Source organism: Chaetura pelagica, unplaced genomic scaffold, assembly GCF_000747805.2.
Source record: "Chaetura pelagica isolate M959 unplaced genomic scaffold, ChaPel_1.0 scaffold105, whole genome shotgun sequence".
In the NCBI taxonomy this organism is placed as follows: domain Eukaryota; kingdom Metazoa; phylum Chordata; class Aves; order Apodiformes; family Apodidae; genus Chaetura; species Chaetura pelagica.
In genome coordinates this window covers 5,974-14,031 of record NW_009953393.1, presented here as the reverse complement: position 1 = coordinate 14,031, position 8,058 = coordinate 5,974, and positions in this window count along the sequence as shown.

Genomic DNA, 8,058 nt, shown 5'->3' with positions numbered 1-8,058 from the left:
GGGCTGGTCTCACCCCCCCTCCTCTCCCCCCTCCTGCCCAGCCACTCACCCTGGCTGGGATAGTCCCATCCCTTCCCTGTCCCATCGTCCACCCCAACACCTCTCCCTGTCCCGGCTGCCCCGGGTGTTTGCAGCCCACTTCCCTCACCCTCCTCTTCCAGGGATCCTTTCCAAAAAAGGGATAAACATCCAAAAAACTGCCAGCACCTCCTGCACAGAACACCTGAACATGAAGCTCACACAGACCTGTTATTCCTGGAGTGCAATTACATGACTCTGCCTTTTACGTTCCCTTTTGCTTAATCACAGAAAACTGACCATACATGCATGTGAGTGATTTTTATGACTCTCAAAAGGAAAATGAGCATCATGTCCTGGAACTGATCCAACAGGGACAATGTATTATTTTCAAGAAAACAGTCCCAGCCCTTTCCAACCATCACTGGGCGTATTTCCCTCCTATCAATAAAACCTCCTTGACAGAAGTGAGCAGAACCATCGTGCTGGCAGCCCTCTCTCCTAGGACAGCCAAGGGTGAGATGGACCAACAGGCTGTGGGTCTAGGTTCTAGTTTAATGATCCCTCCATGCCTTTTGGGCCCACTTAAACAAAATTTTCACAGGTTTTCTTTGATAATGAAATTAAAGCACCTGGGTTTAATCAGCATTTTCCCAAGGACAGCATGTCTTCAGGGAGCAGAGGGGAGAAAACCAGCCCTTGCCTGACCATCCAGGAGTGAAATCTTCCTGTAATCCCTGAGGATCACGTCCCTGCTTGAGAGGATGGGGAAATGGGTAGGGTCATGAAAAATGTTTCTGACCAATGCCGGAAAGCCCTTCAGGGAGAAAGGAGAAGGAATGGCTGCACAGCCTCCAAATTGCTCTTGTGCCCTGCAATCTTCCCTGCCCTGAGGGCAAAACACAGTCACTTGTTCATATTTTTTTGCACGCTGTTCATCTTACTCCAGCTCAGGAAGAAATCTTCATTGTTGCTGGAAAAACATGTGAAAAATCATCAAGGCTCTTCAAAATGACTGCAAACGCCTACAAGAGTCTAAAAATATACAGCATTGACAGTGTGTGCTGCACTAGTTATTGTCTCTGTGCTTGAGGCTGCAAACTGATAATTTCACATGCCAGCACTAAATTGAGGAGTCTGGTATCTCTACCTATAATACAAATCATTTTAGTGATGAAGCAGTAGAGATATTTGTCACTGTTGCTTGCTGTTCAATGTGAAATAGGGACAGTATGAGGAGGGTGGTACTGGCTGTAGCTGAAGCCCATTTAGATTTTCCTGCCTATGTGCTCTCTTTCCAGCCAGCACTTCTGTCTGCTTTATTTTCTGTGTCTCAAAGGGTCTACACGACAACCTGCTGCTTGCCTGCAGGCAGGCTGCTGTGCATCAAGAACAGGAACAGGCTTCCCAGGGGGGCTGTGGAGTCCCCTTCTCTGGAGACATTCAGAACCCACCTGGATGCAGTCCTGTGTGATGTGCTCTAGGGGATCCTGCTTTAGTTAGGAGAGTTGGACTAGATAATCTCTAGGGGTCCCTTCTAACTCTGACAATTCTGTCATTCTGTGAAGAAATCCCCTGTGGAAGAGGAAGGGTTGGGGTTGAGCTGGACCAGGCTGCTCCAGTAAGGAGAGGAGATGGGGCAGAGACAAGAGACTAAGTGAAGCAGGGGATGCAGGGTTGGGATGTTGGTGGCTCCCATTGCCACAGTGGGTCGCAGAGGGGTGAGGATGACATCACCCACTACCAGAAGCACAGTTCTTTGCCTGATGACTGAGCTGTTCTTTAGGAAATGTAGCCCACAGGTTTCCCACAAGGCCTGAGGAATGCTATCAACAGTAACTGGGTTTAAAAGAGTATTCCTCTTGTTACAGTTGTCACCAGAGATGTTGGCCCCATTGCTGGCAGTAAGACTGGGAGCACGGAATGTGTGGACAAGCTGCAGAGGTGTTAAGGGAATGGTTAAATGGTACGTAAGCATCTGAAATTTGGGTTATCTTATTGCTTGGTCAAAAAGGAGCCTGGAAATCACTGTTTAGGTGTTCTGTACAGTACCATCTTGCTGTTTCTGGAGTCTCCACTGTGGCTGCAGCCAAGGAGTGGAGAAGGTGGATGTGGTCTGTGCACTGTGAAATGCCCCCCAAAAAACAGGATCAGCCCCCTGAGAGCCATCTTCCTGCTGTCAGACAAGCCACCTCAGCCCAAACCCTTGGAGGTATGCAGGACTTTCCTGCACAGTGACATCAACAGCACTTGGTGCTGGAATATCAGCTTTTAAAGATCAGGACCTTAATCCAGACCTTAGATTTCTAGTATGATTGCAGTCCTGCTCCTGATATCCAGACCCACCTGTATCTCTCATGTCTGCTTCTGTTTTCTTCCCATGTAGACCAGAGCACTGGACAAGGCTGCTGGTGTGCCCTGGGCCTCCACTATGGCATTAGGAAGCACCCAAGCCATGCATGTTGGTTGCAGAAACTCTGTGCCTGTGTTTCCAGCCTGTTATACTGACAGTAATGTGTATATACACATAGTGTATATATGTGTATATAATGTGTATATATACATAGTGTCATGGTTTGACTCAGGATTGGCAATTAAACCAGTGACAACAATGCTCTCGATCCCCTTCCCCAGGCAGGGAAAGGAGAGAGAGAACAAGGAGAGAGACTTTCTGGATTGAAATACTAATGATAAAAGAGAATATGTACAGTTATATACAAATGTATTCAGGAATGTGCAAACCCCTGTTGCCTCCCCCCGCAATTCCCACAGCATCTCCTGAGCTGTGAAGAAGTTCTGAAAAGTCCTGGAGCTGCCAGAAAGAGCAGCAGAGCAGACAGGAGCTGAGGGCAGAGTTATGAGGGTCAGGAATGTACAAGCCTAGGGATCAATGGTGATAGACAGGTGGAGTCCTCCCTAGACACTGGTCATGGACAGAAGAGAAGGGAAGAAGCAGGAAGCAAGCTGACTTCCATGGTCCCTGACCTTACACAGAGCTTAGGTAGATCTATGGAATGGAACACTTTGGTCAATGTTGCTGTCTGTCTAGTCCACTGCTCCCTATGGGAGTGTCACAAACACGACTCTTCTGCTCCTGTAGCATCTGAGGCCACAGTCTCAACAAGTAGAGTGAAGTGACCTTGAAGTCCCAGCAGCATCATAAACATTCCAGCAGTATAGTCCACTAGCTGGAAAACTTGCTGCTAGTTAAAAGAGAACTCTTTAAAGGAAAAAAAAAAAAAAAATCGGTAAAATGAAAATGGTCTTCATCCTGGCTCCAACCAGGACACATAGTATGTGTCCTGACCACACAGAAAAGCTGTTCTATAAAATTGCTGGGGGGTGTCGGATGTTCACTAGGAGAAAGTTTTTGTGATGGGAACGGAATTACAAAGGTATGTGAGAGAGGACATGCAAAGAGAGCAGCCTATGGACACACAGAGGTGTAGTAGGTGTCTCATCACTGATGGTCCTGTAAGCAGATCTGTTTGCCTTCCTACAGGACAGCATCTGCCTGCAGTAAACTATCAATGCTGTTCTGTGAGATTCTTGAGTCAGATGCTAAAAACATCAGGTGATCATAAAGACCCATTTTAGGGATTAAATCTAAGATGGCTCCACCCCATCTGTTTACGTGGAGCCATGGCCATGCCCTAACACCTGGATAAGGCTGGCTTGGCTGGTGTCAGCCCATATGAGACCCTGTCATGATCCGTGACCTATTATATCTCCTTATTGGAGTGTATTAACTTATCAGGATTTGCTGAGAGATCCACACGGGTATCGCCTCACACAGAGGATACAGGAACTTATGCCCTGACTTTTTCGAGTGAATAACTCGCTCAGTGCTTACTAATATTTCTAACAACAGCAAGGTTTATTGTGGGGAAAACAAAGCAATTTGGGGCAGGAGGTTCAAAAGGAGTGATTACAACACATTAAACATATATGGGTACACCTTAGTTACACACCTTATTTACTTATTTAAGTGAGGGAAGGAGGGGGAGGGATATGCCCGACACCGTTCCCGTATAGGGTCGCGATTTGTGTGCAGGTAAGACAAGATTACTTTCCCCTATAAGCTGGGGTAGCCGGATTTATCTCACCACACGGCAGTGCAGGTAGGATGAGCTGGGTAGCAAAGAGGCTGCGGGCACTCCAAGCGCAGGTCGCCCCCCACGGGCGGCAGCACGCGGCAGGAACAATGGTGGCGGCAGGCTGTGTGTGGAGACGACCGCCTCGAACACGAGGAGAGAGCGAGAGAGAGAGAGGGGCGTGCCACGCTGCCTCTCTCATGGGGTTCTTCGGCGCCAGTTTTGCATTTCCGGGCTTTTCAGCCAATCAGACGGGACCTAGTCCTGCCCCTGCTTCCGGCCACGGCTCCTCCCCTGCAGCAGCTGCTCCCCCCCCCACACACACACAGAGGGGGTTCAGCGCCGTGTGGAGACACCGTGTTAAGTCAGTTTTGTCGGCTGACTCAAAGGACATTTCATGTTCGTGTAAGGAAATACCTGGTCCTTCACAGACCCATGCCAGTGGCAGTGTAGTTCTGCCTGTGCATGGGGTCCTACACCATCCTCAATGAGTGAACCAGGGCTGTGCACCTGTGGCTTCCCATGTATGGTGACATGTATTGCATCCAACACTGGGCTTTGTACAGGGGGAATAAGGCTTAATTAATCACCGGATTGAAAGATGATGGTTGCATAGAGAATTCTGATTGCAAGATATCTGTACTCAGCATGGGCAAATGCAGGACATTTCCATCCAATACATAGTTGGGAGCAGTTTGTTTAAAAGGGCTGAGGTCTTGAAATAACAATTAGAATCACCTGGAAGATAAACAAAGAGGAGAAATAGAAATTCCTTGTATGTTCTGTGAGGCTGCTTAGGTGTGGAGACCTCACCTTGAGTACTGTGTTCAGTTCTGAAGCCCTCAACAGAAGGACATGGATCTTGTTGGATTGAGTCCAGAGGAGGGCCAGGAAGATGATCAGAGGGCTGGAGCAACTCTCTATGAGGACAGGTGGAGAGAGTTGGTGCTGTTTCGCCTGGAGAAGAGAAGGCTCCAGGGAGACCTTATAGTGGCCTTCCAGTATCTGAAGGGACTAAAGGAAAGCTGGGGAGGGACTTTTTACAGGGGTTTCTAGTGAGAGGACAAGGGAGAATAGTTTTAAGCTGAAAGAGAGTAGATTTAGATTATAGATGTTAGGAAGAATTAATTTTGGTGAGGGTGGTGAAACACTGGCACAGGTTGCCCAGGGAAGTTGTGGAAGCCCCATCCCTGGAAGTGTTCAAGGTCAGGTTGGACAGGGCTCTGAGCAAGCTGATCTAGTGGGAGGTGTCCCTGCCCATGCCTGGCAGGTTGGAACTAGATGATCTTTAAGGTCCTTCCAACCCAAGCCATTCTATGATTCTATGACCTGAGGCAAAGCAGCAGGAGCTGCTCCCCAGCAGCCCCAAGCCCACCCAGTGAATCACAGGATCACAGAATGGTGAGATAAATGCACTAAGGGCAGGACATGCTCTGAGACCTCTGAATGGGAAGTACCATGTAAGTACTATAAAAGTGCAAAATACATGGCTGCTGCTGCTGCTTTCCAGCAGGCTGGTGTAGAGCTGATGGATCACTGCAGGCTTTGTTATTTCTGCCTTCATTAGAAGGATCAGTTTACACAAATTCCCAAGGATGGGAAGGATGGGTGCTTCAAGCAATACCTGCCCTGTTAATCAGCTCCCCCTCTATCAGCCCTTGATTGCATCTGCTCTCAAGGAAGTGCTGCCTCAGTTGATCAGTGCAGATCAGTTGATCAGTCAGATCATGGGTTTCTTTCTTTGTGAATTATTTCACAGTACTAATGACTTCCCATCAGGCTGTTATTTAGGCTGGCTTTCTAAATGAAACATTACTGCTAATTGCAAAGATGCACATCTGAGTACCGTTGAAAAGAAGATATTGTATCTTGGTACAATGTAAAGCAAATATAGGTCACTTTAAAAATTGTGTCTATCTGATGAGTATGAAGCAGCAGAAGGACGTACAGCTTTCTGTTCAGTGGACATGGTGTGTTTGGGCTGCAGATTGAAAGTGCCATGGAGTCTGCAGGGAAAGCTGCTTTTTTTTGTGAGTCAGCAGAGAGAGAGCATGTTCACAAAAGAGGCCCCCGCTGTGCTCCCAGTCAGACTTCCCTTTGGCTCACATCTTCCCTCCTGCCTGCAACACGGCAGCCGAGTGGCAAATGCAAGGGGCGAACCCAGACATGAATTGGAAATTTACTGGCAGGGTGAGCAGCCAAGTAACAGCTTCTCAACCCAATTTCTATTTCAATGTTCTCAGGCTAGCTAAGCAGAGCTCTGGAAATGTGGCAATTCACATCAAGAAGAATAATCATAACGGCCATTCTGCTTGAAAAGCTCCCATGCCAAAATGCTCAGAAAGCTGCGGTGCAGGGTAACAAAATCATGGCACCATAATGCACGTTAAGCAATGTGGAGGGTGCACAATTGTGTTTCCATTAGGACCAAAGACATGAGATTCTTAATTAATTTTTGCTTACTGTTCTGGAGCAGCATGGAGAAGCATGGGATGCTAACCAAGGCAATGACATGAAAGGTGTGTTGTCACAGCCCCACAATGAGGTCACCTGCTTCCACAGTGTTAACGCTGAGATTTGGTAGGTCAGGAGCTGCACAGCTCCTGCTGTCAGAAATTGTCTTCTATTTCAATAAAAGCACATCTAAACCTGTCATCTTATGCTCAAACTCACCACCCCCTGTGAGTTCTCCCCTTGCCCATTTCTCACACTCCCTGAGATCCAGAGGTAGCAGAATCCCAGCTTTAATTCTAAATATGGATTTATGTGGGACTTCAGAACATTTTAAGTACTCTGAGAGAGCACAGACCAAGTGAATTTCTGGATCAGGATCAAAACCTTCCCCCAAATCCCCAAATGTCTAGAATCTGGAATCTCCTCCCTATCTGGAGATCATGATTCTAGTTCAATGAATAAATAAAAGACAACTAAAAAAAGAAGACAAGAGGGGAGAGGCAGGGAGACAAAGGGAGAAACAGAAAGATTTTCAGCATTATACAATCATATTTAAAATACAGTTTCCTTGTGGTTCCTCTCTTCTTTAACCCATGTTAGGTGTTAAATTCTGAAGGGTGAGAGTGTGGTTATTTTTTTTCCCCACCTGGTATTTTCAGCCATAGGATTCTATCACCTCCAATTTCCATGGCACTCTCTGCCCTGGCTTTTCCACAATTCAGCCAGACTTCCTGGCAGAATGGCAACAGGATTTTGACTCATGCCTGGGTGCTCTCCATACCTCTAATTTCCCATGAGTCACAAGCCTGCCTTGCTCCTCCTATGCAATGACTGACACACAGAACTGCAAATTATATCTATAGATACACAACACACACACACATAGATACACCTACATATACTGAATACATTTAATTTTCTTCTGTTGCTCTTACCATTCCGGTTTATGACACATAGACATGTAGGTTGACTTAAATGACTTTCTACCATTTCCCATCTTCTGCCTCTCCCACGAGGTAGCTCCACAGCCACATCACAAGGGCTTTCTGATGACAACGCTGCATTTTAAAAATGTGTGAGCTCAGGAGGTACTTCTTTCTCCCATTCAAATATTTGTGCTGATTTGGCACTAATGATTCAATCTCTTTATTGCTCTGCTTGAGAGTTATCATTCCTCTGTAAGGCACTTCATGCTTTGGGATGTTCTGCACTTCTAGAGGTATAAAGCTGCAGTCCATAATTTCTACCTTTGCTGTGACCCTGAGCACAAAACAAACTGTTCTGAGAAGTGTGAGAAGAAACTTTAAAAGAAAAAAACCTCAAGTATCACCTAGAAACATGGATTTCAGGTTTAGCAGCATCCTCACTGGCTCATGAATGAGTCCAGGGCTGCCTTTCAGTGTGGATAAAGTGGGATTCTTCTGCCTCAATATATTTTTTCTGTAATGTTTTCCATTGTCTGCCCATATTTTTGTCCACTTTACTAGGGAAA